The 18,929-nt window shown below is 37.9% G+C and overlaps 1 long non-coding RNA gene across 1 annotated transcript in view; it reads right to left on the bottom strand.

Moving 5' to 3' along the window:
• Positions 1-624: 624 nt before the first annotated feature.
• Positions 625-18,929, bottom strand: part of LOC144580132 (uncharacterized) — a 50,577-nt gene continuing 32,272 nt past the window's right edge. Inside the window, exon 4 of the long non-coding RNA XR_013529141.1 lies at positions 625-8,470. This is a non-coding gene — a long non-coding RNA (uncharacterized LOC144580132). The remainder of the gene's footprint in view (positions 8,471-18,929) is intronic.

Here is an 18,929-nt window from a genome sequence, read left to right as displayed (position 1 = left end):
TCAGTCTCACTGAAATTTCTGCTGCGCTATTATCTCCTTGAATTACATTGATGATGGTATGAAAGTCATGAAAGAGGCAAGTGCTGTTAATGGTCTCACCTCTGCCCATTCTGTGAATACAGAAAGGCAGTTTGCATAGTAAATTACTAAGGAAATGTTTCAGTTTTGAAGGTGCTATGATTTCTGGAACTTTTCTAAAGAAAATAACTAAGGAGTTGCCAGAGTTACGTGATTAAGGATAAAAATTGTGTGCACCCCTGCAATCCCAGCACTTTGGGAGGCCAAGGCAGGCGATCATGAGGTCAGGAGTTCAAGACCAGCCTGGCCAACATAGTTAAACCCTGTCTCTAATAAAATACAAAAATTAGCTGGCCTCGTGGTGCGTGCCTGTAGTCCCAGGTACTTGAAAAACTGAGGCAGGAGAAATCACTTGAACCCAGGAGGCAGAGGTTGTGCTGAGCCGGCACTGCACCACTGCACTCCAGCCTGGGCAACAGAGCAAAACTCCATCTAAAAAATACATACATACAGACATACTTTTTAAAAAGAATAAAAATGTGAACTGTAAACTGCAGTTATTAAAATAAAAAAGATAATAATACAAAAATGAGAAAATCCTCAAGATTTCAACATCAACCTGGAAAAATCTTTTTTTATTTTAAATTTACAGGTTATTCTTTTGTTTAACATTTAACATACACACTAAAAAATTAAAGATTTTGCCAGTTTATAAAAAACCAGTATTTTACTAATTACAAATTCCAAGTATCTCACAAAAACCTACAAGTACTGTGTGAAATGACACAGGCTGAGGAGAAAAATAAGAAAGTTGTAGTCATAATACAGGCAAATAAGGCAAAGGGCTTTTATGCATAAGTAGCTGAAGATTAACATAAAAATATAGAAAAGCAATATTTATGAAAATAAAAGAAACAGTACTTTCTTCTAAATGTAGAGAGTCACTTGTGCTGCATGAGTACAGTTATCCTCTCTTCATAGGCAGAATCAATGCCATTTCTTCACTGTTGATATTTTCGATTATTCACCCGAGGCCACAGGCTAATTTCAATAAGAATATTTATAAATAATTATATAGCTTCTATTAGACAGCTAGCATTGTTCTATGTTCGTTTACTTCACACGTATGCCAAATAGACCTCATGAGCCTCCAACTGTTCACTTAAATAAGTTGGCCCAATAAATTCAATGAACTCAACTATGACAATTCTAAAAAGTAAAATGATTTATATGTAAACAAAAATTGGATTAAATAGCATTATCTAATTTAAAAAATAAAATGTACTCACTCAATAGAATGCAATACACTCACTGTGAAATTACATCTTAAAATTATGTTGTGAACACCATTAAATTTTCTAAGTCACTTTTATAATCCCTGAAGGGATTCTATTGAAAATTCTTTCTGAAATTTGACAAAAAGAAAATTATATAGTTCTAGAGTAACAGGCAAACAAACTAAAAAAACAGAAGATTTGCATAAGAAGACTCTAAGCCAGGAGTAACAATATTTGAGATAAATAAATTCAGTATAAAGCAGAGAAAAGTGATTTGCTTTCAAAATCTTTGAAGTTTCTGGTTTGCTGGTAACTTATCAATCCTTGTAAAATTGTTTTATTCTGCTATTTTTTTCTTCTCCAAGTAGGTACACAGCCATTCACAAACACGATTGCTTTCTCCATTAATCTGTTACACCCTAAAGTTTATTCTACAGTAATATGTCTGTATATTTAAATCCACATAAATCAAAACTAAAAGTTTGTATGTGTTTTGCACACCACAGAAGTCCCATGTTTAACAGAATAACATTTTGTAAATTGTCATTCAGAATTCAGAAATACATAGCTCCATTATAATCATATAATCCTTATTATCCCTAACATAATAACCTATAGTTACTAAAAGAAAAAGTGTAAGCTGTAGAAACAATATTCTCAAAGCTATTTGAAGACCACTGACAAAAAGAATCACTAGAGATGTTATTCCACTATGTCAATAGTATATTGTTATGCTGTTATTGTATATTGTTATGCTGTTACCTTACCCAACCTTGGGCAAGATGGAATATTAACATCAGTGGCAAGATACACATTCAATGTAAAACAGGCTTACCATATTAAAACAAATTAAGTTCACATACTGTCATTTAAAAGCATTTTTAAATCCACTGTATTTTAATTACCTTAACATGCAAATGGTAAAAGTTTACTTCTAAAATTCAAAATGTTTCACTTATTATAATGCAGAAGTATATTATTCTGAACACTTACCACACTGCTATTCTTTCACTTATGACACTGTTGTAAAACATCCACTAAGGGCCTGCCAATTTAGAATTTTGTCATGCATCTTATATTTCTGTTTTCTTAATCTTCCACAGAAAAGTGTGGAAATGTGTCCATCTAATAAAGGAAAACTTCCCATAACACTGATGTAGCAACCAATGACCATGAAATTTTATATAAATACTAAGAAATGAAGACACAGCACCTCTCCACCCAGTAAAGCAGCAAGTGAATGAGTCACTGTGGAAATCCAAACTTCTCCTACACATCTCTGCAACCTTTGGGTCAGGAGACACTGCATGAACCAACTCTACCAAGGCCTTCAGTTTGACACACAGAGCTATGTGGAGTCTCAGCAGAGTAGAGGCCTAGGCCAGTGAAGAGACCTGTGGGCCTTAGATACTCTGGCTTTCTGGGTTTCCCAGAAAACATGGCTGAAACTCCAGCAAAATGAAAGGTTACATCTCTGTGCATACTCCAGAAAAGAGGTGGAATCTAGAGGGGTGAGCCCCACTTTCACAGCACCCCACAGGATAAGACCCACTGGCTTAAAATTCCAGTCACTGGTAGCAGCACTGCACCTCCCAGAGGTGCAGCTCCAAGTTGGAGTGTGGGTCACTACCTTTGCTGCTGTAGCAACTTAGCCATTCCAGTTTTTAGGCTTTGATGAGCTGAGTGGGGGTGGAAAGGATCCCTCATGACAGCACAGCTGCTCTACAAAATCATGGCCAGACTATCTGGTAAAGGTTTTCAGTCTCATACCTCCTCACTGGACAGTGTATGTCCCAACTAGGATCTCCAGAAATAACCACTGGTGCTCTCCAGCTGAAGGAGTTTTTAAAACTTCCTGGAACAAAGCTCCAGGATGGTAGATAAGTTACCCTCTTTGCTGTCTGGGTGACCAGGCTGTTCCAGCCTCTGGCTTGGGAGATTCCAAGTCAACCAGAGGAGGAAGTGGTACGCTAACATGACAAAGCTTCCCTACAAAATGTGACCAGACTGCTTTTTTAAGTGGGTCTGAAATCTAGCTTCTCCTCACTGGGTGAGACCTCCCATCAGGAGTCTCCAGTTAGCTTTTACAAGTGCTTTTGGACTGGCAATTGTTCTATACATTTCTAGGATAGAGTTCCCAGAGAAAGGGGCAGGTTGCTATTTTTTTCTGTTTTACAGCCTTCACTGGTGATATCTTCAGGTACTGTAAAATGTGAAGTGACTAGAAACAACAGTGGTCACCCAGCATATTGCAACTGTCCTATGGGAAAGCAGCCAAACTATTCTAATCACCCCATATGTATCTCATATATTTTCACTAGGTACGTCCTCCAGGCCTGGGCCTCTAGCCAACAAACGCAAGTGCTACTGAGTTATTAGCAACTTAGCAATTCCCTAGAAAGAGCCTCCAGGGGCAACAAATAAAAGCCTCTCTGCCACTGCCTTTATATTGGAACTGTCCTTGCTACCCTCCAACTAGTGAAAAAGCCAAAACTCAAAGTGCCTTATCCACACTTCCAACAAGCTGCATGCAGTGAGCCCAAAGAAACTCTATCTCCAATGGGTCCCACTCACACTTCACTGCTTATCACCAGAGAGAAACACCCCTTGCTTGGCCTAAAATACAGGCCATTTATTCTGGACTTACTGCAATAAGTGATTATTGAGCTACAGCTCTCTGAGGTGTAACTCCCAGAAGATAAGAAAGTGGTGGGGAAGCAAGCCAGGTGATGTAGAGCAGAGGATTTGGTGTAAGAGTATCTGTAGAGGACCATGGCCAGAGATGGCCATCCCTCTAAGCTCAACTTATTCCCATAACAGACTTTAGCCATAGAAAAACTGTTGAATCTGATCTCTAAAGGATGGTCTTGCAAGAGGACAGTCTAAGCCGAGCACTTCTTGGAATGACAGCTTCTCCCCGGGCACAGCTTGGCCACGCCTGCTTACAGGGCAGTTTCAATAGCCCTATGGGCCCATGCCATACATTCTGCACTGGTGGACTTTGCCTAATAGCTCCAGCAAAGCAGCCCCTATTGCTGTGCACCAGCATGCATGTTCCCCCCTCTACTGAAGCTTCCCCCAAGTCCATGGCAAGCAACTCCCACATCACTATGAGGGCACATGTTTTGTCATGGGCATGTTTTGCTTTACTTGCCTACCAGCCCATGGGAATGCAGTATGACTCCCAACTCCAAGCAACTGCAATTGCAAATGGAGCCTTGGCTGGCACAAAGCCAGCAAGCCCTGCCCTTCCCTTGTGCTGACACTGTGCAGAAAAGGGAGGATGCTTCCACACACTGAGCTTGCAGGACACAGAGAAGGCATCAAACCTGTGCTGGCCAAAACCCTGTCTCAAGCAAATACCACTAGTACAACAGCACCCAGAATCTCCAGCAGGGGCCCCAACTCCCACCCAGATGCTGTGGCTCTAACAATGAGATAAATGTCCACAGACAGGCTGAAACCCCACATCCACCAGCACTCTGCTGCAGCTGCATCACCTCAGTCCCCCAAGCGCAGTAGACTTCAACGCTCAAGAAACCAGAGAATTAACTCAGAGCTCAATACAAGTGTCCTAGAGTTAGAGCCTGCAGCCTAGAAGTTGTGAATGGAGCATTGGCCCCTTAAAATTTCCCAGGAGTAAACCATATCTGCTGAATTTGCCTTATACCTCAATTAAACCCTTAAGGCCACCAAGTAAAAGAAAAAAAAATTTAATCCAAAGTTCAGCAACCTTAAAGCTTAAATGTAGATAAACCTGCAAACATGAGAATCAGTGCAACAATAATGACAACTCAAAAAGCAGAGTGGCTTCTTTTTTCCAAATGACCAAATCGCCTCTCAGCAAAGTTTTAGAACTAAACTAAGGCAGAGATAGCTACAGTAACAGAAGTAGAATTCAGAATAAGGATAGGAAAAAAGTTCATTGAGCTAGAAGAGTTAAGTTGTAACCTAACACAAGGAAGTTAAAAATTAGAATAAAACATTGTAGGAACTGACAGAAAAAAAAATCCATATAGAGAAGAACATAAACAGCCTGATAGAGCTAAAAGTCATATTACAAAAATTCCATAAAACAATCAGGTATTAGTAGCAGAATATGCCAAGCAGAGGAGATAATCCCAGAGCTTGACAACTGGCTTTTTCAAATAAAGCAGGCAAGAAGAGTGAGAACAAAAAATCAAGAGGAATAAGCAAAACTTCCAAGAAATGTGAGATTATCTAAACAGACCCAATCTATAACTGAATGGTATACCTGAAAGACATCATGAGACTGAAAACAACCTCAAAGACATGTTTTAGGACATCAACCAAGATCACATCCCCAAGCTAGCCAGAGAGGCTAACATTCAAATTTGGGAAAATGGAAAATCCCAGTTGGATACTCCTCAAGAATGTCATTCCCAAGACAGATAAACATGAGATTCTCCAAGGCTGAAATGAAAGAAAATGGGTTAAAGGCAGCTAAAGAAAAAGGCCAGGTAGCCTCCAAAGGGTAGCTCATCAGACTAACAATGAACCTTTCAGCAGAAACCCCAAAAAACAAAAGAGATTAGAGGCCAATATTCAACATACTTTTTAAAAAGTTCTAACCAAAAATTTTATATCTCACCAAATTAAGCTTCAGAAGTAAAAGAGATAAGACCCTATTCAGATAATACTGAGGAAATTTGTTACCACTGGGTCTGCATTATGAGAAGTGCTGAAGACAGCACTGAATAGGAAAGACAGAGGCAAACACACTAAAGTAGATAAACCAGTGACATTATAAAGAAACCACAAAGCAAAACCATTTGTTTTATACAATAAACAAGTCTGCAAAATAACTAAGATAATGATGACAGAATCAAGTACACACATACTGATACTAACCTTAAATGTAAATGAGCTAAATGCCCAAAAATAAAGACAAAGTAGCAAGCTGCATACAGGATCAAGACCCACTGGTATATTGTCTTCAAGACACTTATGTCACACAGGCTCAAAATTAAAAAATGGAGAAAAACTACCAAGCAAATAAAGAGACAGAAAAAAGCAAGAGTTTCAATCCTTGTTTCTGGCAAAACAGATTTTAGATCAACTAAGATCATAAAAAGATAAAGGCATTACATAATAGTAAAGGGACAACAATGCTAAATATATATACATTCAATGCAAAAGCATCTAGATTAATAAAGCAAGTTCTTAGAGACAGAATTTTACACAATAGTGTGAGGGACGTTAATACTTCATTGACAATATTAGATAGATCATTGAGACACAAAATTAACAAAGATATTAAGAACTTAAATTCAGCACTGTGTCAAATGGACTTGACAGACATCTACAGAACACTCTAACCACAAATAAATAAATATGCATTTTTTTAATCACATGACACACACTATAAAATCAATCATAATCAGGAATAAAAATCTCCTCAGCAAATGCAAAATAACTAAATTTCATGGCCATCTCAGACCACAGCACAATCATATTAGAAATCAAGACTAAGGAAATTCACTCAGAAACATACAATTACATGGAAACTGAACACTCCTGCTAAATCAGAAAGATTTTGAAATTAATGGTAAAAAAGATATATTACAACATACTAAAATCTTTAGAAAACAGCTAAGGGAGTGTTGACAATAATTTATAGTGCTAAATGCTCACACTTTAAAAAAAGATTAACTTGTAATGTTAACAGCCTAACATTACAAGTAAACGAACTAGAGAAGAAAGAGCAAGTAAATTTCAAGGCTGGTAGAATATGATAACAAAATTTAGAGCTGAATTGAAAAAGACTGAGACATAAAATGCTGTTTAAAAAAATCAATAAATCTGGGAGCTATTATTATTTTTAAAAATTAGCATTTTGTGGAACTCTTAAAAGGTTTTCCTCTTGCTTAAATTTTTCTGTGTATAATAAAATCTGTAATGTAAGTAGAAGTACTGTACCTCTCTATTTGTAAGGTTCATAAATAATAAGAGAATTATTGTATACTCTAAGTCTTTTGTTAAATATCCTTCAATAGTGATTCCACTTATATCATATTTGTTCTGATATATTTAAAAAAGTTGAGGACCTGCCTAAGGCTTTTTTACATTTTTAATACCTGTAGTTTCTCTTCATTATTCATTCTCTTATGTTTAGTAAGGGCGGAGAAACACTTTGCCACATTCCTCACATTTTAAGGTCGCCTTCCAGTATGTAGTCTCCTGTGGTTAAAAAGGGATGAGAAGTGGGAAAAGACTGCCACATTCTTCACACGTGTATAGTTTGCTCCAGTATGAGTTCTCTTATGTTTAGTCATACCTGAGGACCACAGTCATCACATTTGTAGGGTTTCTCTCCAGTATGAGTTCTCTTATGTTGAGACAGGTCTGAAGGATACATATAGCCTCTGCCACAGTCTTCACATTTATAGGGTTCCTCTCCAGCATGAATTATCTTATGTTTTGTAAGCTCTGAGAACCACCTACAGACTTTGCCACATTCTTCACATTTCTATGGTCTCTCTAAAGTATGCATTATCATATGTTTAGTAAGGTCTGAGAAGCTTTTAAAGGCTCTGCAACATTCTTCACAATAATAGGGTTTCTCTCCAGTATGAATTTTCTTGTGTTTAATAAGGTTTGGGGAGTAGGTAAAGGCTTTGCCACATTCTTCACATTTGTGGGGTTTCTCTCCAGTATGAATTCTCTTGTCTAGTAAGAGCTGAAGAGTGGGTAAACGCTCTGCCACATTCTTCACATCTGTAGAGTTTCTCTCCAGTATGAATTATGTTATGTGTAGCAAGCGTTGAGGAGCGAGTAAAGGCTTTGCCACATTGTTCATATTTGTAGGGTTTCTCTCCAGTATAAGCTCTCTTATTTCTAATAAGGCATGAGAATGACCTACAGGCTGCCACATTTTTCACAACTGTAGGGTTTCTCTCTGCTACAAATGTTCTTATCTTCAGTAAGAATTGAGCACCACTGAGAAGCTTTGCCACATTTATTGCATTGGCATATTTTTCTACAGATGGGTGACAAACACTGCTGAAGGTAATTATAACTATTTTTCTACCCCTTGCAATTATTCACATCTTGCCAGACTTTCTTTAAGCATAAATTATCAAGGTCACAGCTTTCATATTTTCTCAGTATTACATTTTTAGATGAATCTTTTATGTTCTGGTTTGGCAATATCTCTGCAGGGAAAAAAACAAGGGTCCAGCTAAGAAAACAGTAACAAATTATCTAACTTATTTGACTAAGGTGAATATACTTTATAAATATAAAACTATACTGAGCACATTGACACAGTGAGGCAATAAAATACTACACACTGTGATTTCTTTATAGACATATAAACTTAACAAAAATATACTAACCCAAATACCTTATTGAGAAATATGGAAACCAGTCGAGTATTTGCAGCACTGCAAGTAAGCAAAATGCCAAGAACAATACAGAATTGGAAGAGAAGGATTTTATATTTACCAACCACACCCATTCTGCATCCCCAATACAATTCGCAACTCCTGGCTTCTCCTTCCAAAAATAAAGAAAATAGTGCCACATGTGTTCATGCTTCTGGCTTTGCTCTGTGGCCTTGCCAAAGACTAATTTCCAGGATCCATGACAGTGCTGAAAGGAATGGTGGTATACTTTGAATGACAGTTTGGGTCAGCTGAGGTAAATGAGTGTTACAAGAGAACAAAGACTTCAGTTCCATAGTCAGACAATGAGCATAGAAAGTGATTACAGGCTCTCAATAAGAAATGTGGAAATCTTCTTTAACTGAACAACCAACACAAAAGCCCAGAGAAGACACATCCATAGAACAGCTTTGAGAGACTCTGAAAACCTCTAGCCTAAAAAATTGGTGCCATATTACCCAAGGCCAAAGCCAAGTCATAAATGTTTTGACATGTGGCTTTTTTTGTATAAATCACAACCAAAGATTACGACATAAACAAAACATTAGAACTAGATGGCGCAGTAAGAACAACACAGGATCGCAGCTCTCAGTGAACACTCAGAGGGTGAGTCAAAGCCGCATTTCCAGACAGATCTTTGTTGCCCAAAGAATGGGGAAAATCTCAGGTGTACAAGAGACACGGAACGCAAGTGCAGCCATTTCGGCTGTTGTGGCCGCTTCAGCCAGCGCCGCAGCACAACAGCACTCTGCAACAATCCATACAAAACACACTGGCCCGGGTGCCCTGCTAAACTGGCAATCTGAGATTTGGGAGGGCATATTAGCATATCCATCTGATTAAATGGGACTTGGACAGTGAGCCAGACCAGGAGATTCCTGGGAAGTGGCGTTTGAGCCAGCGCAGTGGCTCGCTGCACAGGAAATCACACAGATCCCAGTGCTCTAACAGCGGGCGACCGAAACACCTAAGAGAAAGCCATCCGTTCAACTTAAAGAAAAAAAAAAAGGAAGGCACTCTGAGGCAGGGAGCCAGGCAAGCGGGCTCGGTGGGTTTCACCCCCACAGGGACAAACAAAACAGCAATTCGAAACGCTCCGGGTGGAGAGTTTCACGGCGGGCACAGCTGAACCCAGGATGATGAAGCTTGATGGGGGAGGGACGTTTGCTATTACCGAGGCAAACCGTCCCTACTGAGGTACACTCCCATTGCTGACGCAGCCTGCTGTTGCCGAGGCAACCAGCCATAACAGAGAGACTCTGCTGCAGAACGAAGCCGGTGGCAGCAGAGCGGAGCCTGTGGCGGAGCCAGTGGCTGCAGGGCAGAGCCTGCAGCAACAGGGCAGACACCACATCAGCAGGGCAGAGCCTTGGCAGGCAAATACTGACTAGACTGCCTCCTAGCTGGGCAGCATAGTGCAAGGGACACTCATAAAGCCCCAACCCCCCGAGAAAAAGCATCTGAGGAAAAAAAGGGGTTTTAAGAGATCTGCTTCAGCAGACTTAAACACACCTGCCTAACAGCCCTGAATGAACAATGGAGCACACAGCTCAGCACTTGAGCTCCTATTAAGACCATCTCCTCAAGCAGCTCCCGGAACCCTGTATATCCAGAGTCACCTAAAACAGGACTGATCAGACTGACATTAGGTGGGCGTCATTCTGGGACAAAGACAGCAGAAGAAACGTAGCATCCCTCACTGTTCTGCAGCTGCTACAGGTGTACCCCAGACAAGCAGGGCCTGGAGTGGATGTCAGCAGTCATACAGCAGAGGGGCTAGACTGATAGAAGGAAAACCAAGTAACAGAAATACCTCATCATCAACAATCTTGGCATCCACTCAGAGACCCAACTGAAAACACAGCAACTACTCAGACAACAGGTGGATAAATCCAAAAAGATGGGAAGAAACCAGCGCAAAAAGGAGGAAAACACCCGAAACCAGAACACCTCGCCTCCTACAAAGGACCAAAACTCCTCACCAACAAGGAAACAGCTGGACGGAGAATGACTGTGACGAAATGATGGAAACAGACTTCAGAAGGTGGGTAATGAGAAACTTCTGTGAGATAAAAGAACATGTTCTAAATCAATGCAAAGAAACTAAGAACCTTGAAATAAGATTTGAAAAAAGATTCGAGGAAATGATAACAAGAATCGATAACTTAGGGAGCAATATAAATGAATTGAAAGAGCTGAAAAACACAACACGAGAACTTCACCAAGCATGCACAAGTTTCAACAGCCAAACTGACCAAGCAGAAGAAAGAATATCAGAAGTCGAAGATCAACTCAATGAAATCAAAAGACAAACCAAGATCAGAGAAAAAAGCACAAAAAGAAAGGAACAAAGTCTCCAAGAAATGTGGGACTATGTGAAGAGACCTAACCTACGTTTGATAGGTGTACTAGAAGGGGATGAAGAGAACGAATTCAAGCTGGAAAATACTCTTCAGGATATTATCCAGGAAAATTTCCCTAACCTAGCAAGGCAGGCCAACAATCAAATCCAGGAAATACATAGAACACCACAAAAATACTCTGAAAGAAGAGCAACCCAAGGCATTTAATGGTCAGATTCATGAGGGTTGAAATGAAGGAGAAAATACTAAGGGCAGCCAGAGAGAAAGGTCGGGTCACCCACAAAGGGAAGCCCATCAGACTCACAGCAGATCTCTCGGCAGAAATTCTACAAACCAGAAGAGAGTGGGGGCTGATATTCAACATCCTTAAAGAAAAGAACTTTCAACCCAGAATTACATATCCAGCCAAACTGAGCTTCGTAAGTGAAGGAAAAATAAAATCCTTTGCGAACAAGCAAGTACTCAGAGATTTTGTCACCACCTGGACTGCTTTACAAGAGCACCTGAAAAAGGCACTACACATAGAAAGGAAGAACCAGTACCAGCCATTCCAAAAACACACTAAATGCTAAAGAGCATCAACAAAATGAAGAATCTTCATCAACTAATGGGCAAAACAGCCAGCTAGCATCAAAATGGCAGTATCATATTCACACATAACAATATTAATCCTAAATTTAAATGGGCTAAATGCACCAATCAACAGATATAGACTGGCAAATTGAATAAAAATCCAAAACCCATCAGTGTGCTGTATCCCAAAAACCCACCTCACATGCAAGGATACACAAAGGCTCAAAATAAAAGGATGGAGGAAGATTTACCAAGAAAATGAAGGGCAAAAAAAAAAAAGCAGGAGTTGCAATTCTCATCTCTGATAAAATAGACTTTAAAGCAACAAAGATCAAAAGAGACAAAGAAGGTCATTACATAATGGTAAAAGGATCGATACAACAAGAAGAGCTAACGATCCTAAATATATATGGACCCAATATAGGAGCACCCAGATATATAAGGCAAGTTCTTAATGACTTACAAAGAGACTGAGACTCCCACACAATAATAGTGGGAGACTTTAACACTCCACTGCCAATATTAGACAGATCAAACAGACAGGAAATTAACAAGGATATCCAGGGCTTGAACTCAGACCTGGAGCAAGCAAACCTGATAGACATTTACAGACCTCTCCACCCCAAATCCACAGAATATACATTCTTCTCACCACCAAATCACACCTACTCTAAAATTGACCACATAATTGGAAGTAAAGCACTCCTCAGCAAATGCAAAACAACTGAAATCATAACAAACAGTCTCTCAGACCATAGTGCAATCAAGTTAGAACTCAGAATTCAGAAACTAACCCAGAATCGCACAGCTTGATGGAAACTGAACAACTGGCTCTTGAATGTTGACTGGATAAACAATGAAATGAAGGCAGAAATATAGAAGTTCTTCAAAACCAACGAGAATGAAGACACAACATGCCAGAATCTCTGGGACACATTTAAAGCAGTCTCTAGAGGAAAATATATAGCATTAAGTGCCCATGTGAGAAGAGTGGAGAAATCTAAAATTAACACCCTATCGTCAAAATTGAAAGAGCTAGAGGAGCAAGATCAAAAACTCAAAACCAAGCAGAAGACAAGAAATAATTAAGATCAGAGCAGAACTGAAGGAGATTGAGACACGAAAAATCCTCCAAAAAATCAATAAATCCAAGAGCTGGTTTTTTGAAAGTATCAACAAAATAGACAGGCCACTTGCCAGACTGATAAAAAAGAAAAAAGAGAACAACCAAATAGATGCAATAAAAAACGATAAAGGGGAAATCACCACAGACTCCACAGAAATTCAAACCATCATCAGAGAATATTACAAACAACTCTATGCACCTAAACTAGTAAACCTGGAAGAAATGGATAAATTCCTGGACACCTGTGTCCTCCCAAGCCTAAACCAGGAGGAAGCTGAAACTATGAATAGACCAATAACAAGGTCTAAAGTAGAGGCAGCAATTAAGAGCCTACCACACAAAAAAAGCCCAGGTCCAGATGGGTTCACAGCCGAATTCTACCAGACACACAAAGAGGAGCGGGTACCATTCCTTCTGAAACGATTCCAAATAATCCAAAAAGAGGGAATCCTTCCCAAATCATTTTATGAGACCAACATCATCCTGTTACCAAAACCCGGCAGAGACCCAACAAGAAAAGGAAACTTCAGGCCAATATCCATGATGAACATAGATGCAAAAATCTTCAATAAAATACTGGCAAGCCGATTGCAACAGCACATCAAAAAACTTATCCATCAAGATCAAGTAGGATTCATCCCAGGGATGCAAGGCTGGTTCAACATACACAAGTCTATAAATGTAATTCACCACATAAACAGAACCAAAAACAAAAACCACATGATTATCTCAATTGACGCAGAGAAGGTATTTGACAAAATTCAACAGCCCTTTATGCTAAAAACCCTCAATAAACTCGGTATCAGTGGAATGTATCTCAAAGTAATAAAAGCTATTTATGACAAACCAACAGCCAATATCATATTAAATGGGCAAAAACTGGAAGCATTCCCTTTGAAATCCGGCACTAGACAAGGATGCCCTCTTTCACCACTCCTAGTCAATATAGTACTGGAAGTTCTAGCCACAGCAATCAGGCAAGAAAAAGAAATAAAGGGTATTCAAATAGGAAAGGTGGAAGCCAAATTGTCACTATTTGCTGAAAACATGATAGTATACCTAGAAGACCCCATCGCCTCAGCCCAAAAACTCCTGAAACTGATAAGCAACTTCAGCAAAGTCTCAGGATATAAAATCAATGTGCAAAAATCACAAGCATTCCTATACACCAATAACAGGCTTAAAGAGCGCCAAATCAAGAATGAACTGCCATTCACAATTGCTACAAAAACAATAAAAGACCTAGGAATACAACTCACAAGGAATGTAAGGGACCTCTTCAAGGAAAACTACAAACCACTGCTCAATGAAATAAGAGAGAACACAAACAGATGGAGAAGCATTCCATTTTCATGGTTACAAAGAATTAATATCATGAAAATGGCTATACTGCCCCACGTAATTTACAGAATCAACGCTATCCCCATCAAGCTACCATTGACTTTCTTCACAGAACTGGAAAAAACCACCATGAACTTCATATGGAACCAAAAGAGAGCCCGCATAGCCAAGTCAATTCTAAGCAAAAAGAACATAGCTGGGGGTATCATACTACCGGATTTCAAACCATACTACAAGGCTACAGTAATCAAAACAGCATGGTACTGGTACCAAAACAGAGATATAGACCAATGGAACAGAACAGAGGCATCGGAGGCAACACAACATATCTACAACCATACAATCTTTCATAAACCTGACAAAAACAAGCAATGGGGCAAGGATTCCCTGTTTAATAAATGGTGTTGGGAAAACTGGCTAGCCATGTGCAGAAAGCAGAAACTGGACCCCTTCCTGACACCTTACACTAAAATTAACTCCAGATGGATTAAAGACTTAAACATAAGACCTGGCATCATAAAAACCCTAGAAGAAAATCTAAGCAAAACCATTCAGGACATAGGAGTAGGCAAGGACTTCATGAACAAAACACCAAAAGCATTGGCAACAAAAGCCAAAATAGATAAATGGGACCTAATCAAACTTCACAGCTTCTGCATGGCAAAAGAAACAGTCATTAGAGTGAATCGGCAACCAACAAAATGGGAAAAAATTTTTGCAGTTTACCTATCTGACAAAGGGCTGATATCCAGAATTTACAAAGAACTCAAACAGATTTATAGGAAAAAAACAAGCCCATTCAAAAATGGGCAAAGGATATGAATAGACACTTTACAAAAGAAGACATACATGAGGCCAACAAACATGAAAAAATGCTCATCATCACTGGTCATTAGAGAGATGCAAATCAAAACCATATTGAGATACCATCTCACGCCAGTTAGAATGGCGATCATTAAAAATCTGGAGACAACAGATGCTGGAGAGGATGTGGAGAAATAGGAACACTGTTGGTGGGAGTGTAAACTAGTTCAGCCATTGTGGAAGACAGTGTGGCGATTCCTCAAGGCCTTAGAAATAGAAATTCCATTTGACCCAGTAATCCCATTACTGGGTATATATCCAAAGGACTATAAATCGTTCTACTATACGGACGCATGTACACGAATGTTCATTGCAGCACTGTTTACAATAGCAAAGACCTGGAACCAACCCAAATGCGACTGGACTGGGAAAATGTGGCACATATACACCATGGAATATTATGCAGCAATCAAAAATGATGAGTTCGTGTCATTTGTAGGGACATGGATGAATCTGGAGAACATCATTCTTAGTAAACTGACACAAGAACAGAAAATGAAATACCGCATATTCTCACTCATATGAGGGTGATGAAAAATGAGAACACATGGACACAGGGATGGGAGTACCAAACACTCGGGTCTATTGGGGGAAAGAGGGGAGGGAAAGCGGCGGGGGGCTGGGGAAGGATAGCCTGGGGAGAAATGCCAAATGTGGGTGAAGGGGAGGAAGGCAGCAAAACACACTGCCATGTGTGTACCCATGAAACGGTCTTGCATGTTCCACACATGTACCCCAAAACCTAAAATGCAATAAAAAAAAGAAAAAAGAAAAATCAGGATAGATGTTCTTTGGTAGCCAGAGACACTGACAAGAAAGGTGGATAAGATTGATTTCCATAAAAAAACCTACGGAAGAAAAAGTATGTCTGAGATGTGTCTTCTTATAATGTATTGGTAACTATTCATTATCTTTTGGTGCAGGGTTAGGTGAGAAGACCAAAGGAATGGGATGGAGCACTCAGAACTAGGCCCACATATATTTGAAAGCTTAATTTATAAAAGAATTGGCTTTGAGGTTTAGAGGAATAAAGATGGACTTGTGCTTTTAATAAAAAATAAAGAAGTGCTTTAAAACTAAAAAAAAAAAAAAATCAGAACTATATGGCTAAATCAAAGGAATAAAGTGAGTATCCAAAAACCAATACAAGGAAAATAAAGATGTAAATATTACCTGAAACAATGTGAATTCAGCTAGATCTGTTTTTTAAAATTAAAAAAACCTTCAAAATTTAAAATTGTCATTTCAATGACGTTCATTGAGTGAAATGGGAACACAGAAAACAAAATGAAATAACAAAAATAAAACTATAAAAAAATACAAAAAATAAAATTTGTGAAGAAGTACAAAATAAGACTGACATGCACTTCAATATATATATATATATATATATATATATATATATATATAAAACAAAAATAAGAAACTCAGCAAATTTCAACTAAGACTAATACAGAGATCTCTAAAAAGACACAGTATAATATAGTATTGAAAGTCAAAGCCACGAAGAGAATATAGAATGCAGGAAGAGAAGAGAAAGGTGTCATTTATATGGTGCTCTTGCAAGATTACCAGCAGACGTATAAACAAAATTTTCAGGCAAGAACAAAGCTGGGTAATATAATATACAAACTCAAATTCCAAACAAGAATACTATGTCCAGCAAAAGTATTCTTTAAAATGAAGAAAAATAGACTCTCCAAGATAATCAAAATGTAGATAAGTGTGTCAACAGAACTAATCTATAAGAAATGCATAAGGAAGTCTCTCCCATTGAAAATAAGATACACTAAAGAACGTCAAATCATATAAAAATACCTAACTCTCTGGTAAAGATACGTATATACACAACTATAAAAATGTATAGTAGTATTACCAAGATTCAAAAATCACTTTGAATTATACTCTAAAATTTAAAAGATATGTTTCAGCTAGTCCTTGATTTGTTAAACAGAAGAAAAATTAGAAAGATAAAAGCATAAAAATAATTTTAAAATTTTGTTAATGTATATCCAATACAGTATATTATTAGTGACATTGATAACAAAGTTGAAGGCAAATGTAATGAGTATAAATTTTTGTGTGCAACAGAGGGTAAGTGTTGCCTGTTTAAAATCAATGGTAACTTTAAGATATTTTTTGTAATCCCTATCTTTACCACATATAAAACACCTATGAAGACAAACAAAAAGTTAAGTTGGAGCCAAGGCATGCCACTATCAACTAGTTATTAAACAAAGAACGAGAGACAAAATATCTAAAACTGCTAAATAAAAACAGAATGGTAATAGTAAGTTTTTTTTAGAAAAGAAGTTAAATATTCACGTACTAAGCTTACTAATAAAAATACATATACTGAATAAAAGGATTTTTTTTTTTTGGGACGGAGTTTCGCTCTTGTTACCCAGGCTGGAGTGCAATGGCGTGATCTCGGCTCACTGCAATCTCCGCCTCCTGGGTTCAGGCAATTCTCCTGCCTCAGCCTCCCAAGCAGCTGGGATTACAGGCACGCACCACCGTGCCCAGCTAATTTTTTGTAATTTTAGTAGAGATGGGGTTTCACCATGTTGACCAAGATGGTCTCGATCTGTTGACCTCGTGATCCACCCGCCTCGGCCTCCCAAAGTGCTGGGATTACAGGCTTGAGCCACCGCACCCGGCCGAATAAAAGGATTTTTTAACAAAATTAAAGAAAAACACACACACAATCTAACTATACCATGTCTCCAAGAGACTTACTTCAGATCCAATTTTAAAAATGGACTGAAAATGGCAGGATAGAAAAAACATTCCATGTAAGTGTTAACCAAATGAGATGGGATACAACAATTATATTAATCAAAAACTGTCATATTTCATATAATTTATGTCAAAATTCACAAGAGACAAAGGATATTAAATTATAGAATGGTTCATTCATTGAGAACCTATAAATATATCTGACACTAGTTTTCCCAAACACATAAAGCAAACATTGACAGAACTGGGTTAACAAATAGGCACCAATATAATAATGGTAGGACACTTCAATAATCCACTTTCAATAATCAATATTTAAGCAAGAAAAAATATTAAGGGAACAAAATCTTGAATGCACTGTAAAGCAATTACAGTTAACAAATGTATTCAGATAGAAGAATACACATACTTTTTAGTAGCTCATGAAATATTTTCTAGATAGACCATCTGTGAGACCACAAAACATGTCTTAACAAATATTTAAAGTTAAAATTTTAGACTATTTTTATAACCTGAATGGAATAAAACTAGAAATCAGGAACAGAACAAAAACTAAAAAATTTACAAACTATGAAAATTAAAAAAACACATTCTTGAGTATGCTGTTGTTCAAGGGTTGGAAGACATGATATTGTGAAAATTTCCATATTGCCCAAAGTGACCCACACATTCAACATCACCCTTTTTAATTCCCAATTTTACTTCTCTGAAAATAGAAAAAAAAAATCCTGCAAAATTATTGAAATTTTGAGGAACCATGAGAAGCTTGACAATCTTAAAAAAAAAAAAAAATAGAAAGAAAAGAAAAATATCAGAGGCATTATGCTTAATAATTTCCAGACACAAAACAAAGCTACAATAAAAAAGCACGTTAGTACTGGTATAAAGGCAGAACAGCAAAGGCATGAAATAGAATGAAGCACAGATTAAAAATTCTTGCATAAATGGTCAAGTGAGTTACTTGCACACAATGTATTGATGCATTATCCACGAAAGTCAACAGGTAAAAGCAATTTAAACTTCTTGGACCAAATAAATGAAAAAATATAATTTGAAATATAAAGACTACGAAATATTACTCAGCTTTTATAAAGCAGGAAATTTTCTATTATCTACCATAAAGACAAATTTTGAAGACATTATGTTAAATTTAATAAGCCGGTCACACACACAAAAATACTGTAGGAATATACTTACATGAAATATCTAAAGTAGTTAGTCC

The sequence above is a fragment of the Callithrix jacchus genome, chromosome 18, assembly GCF_049354715.1.
Source record: "Callithrix jacchus isolate 240 chromosome 18, calJac240_pri, whole genome shotgun sequence".
NCBI lineage: Eukaryota > Metazoa > Chordata > Mammalia > Primates > Cebidae > Callithrix > Callithrix jacchus.
This window is presented reverse-complemented; position numbering and strand designations above follow the sequence as displayed.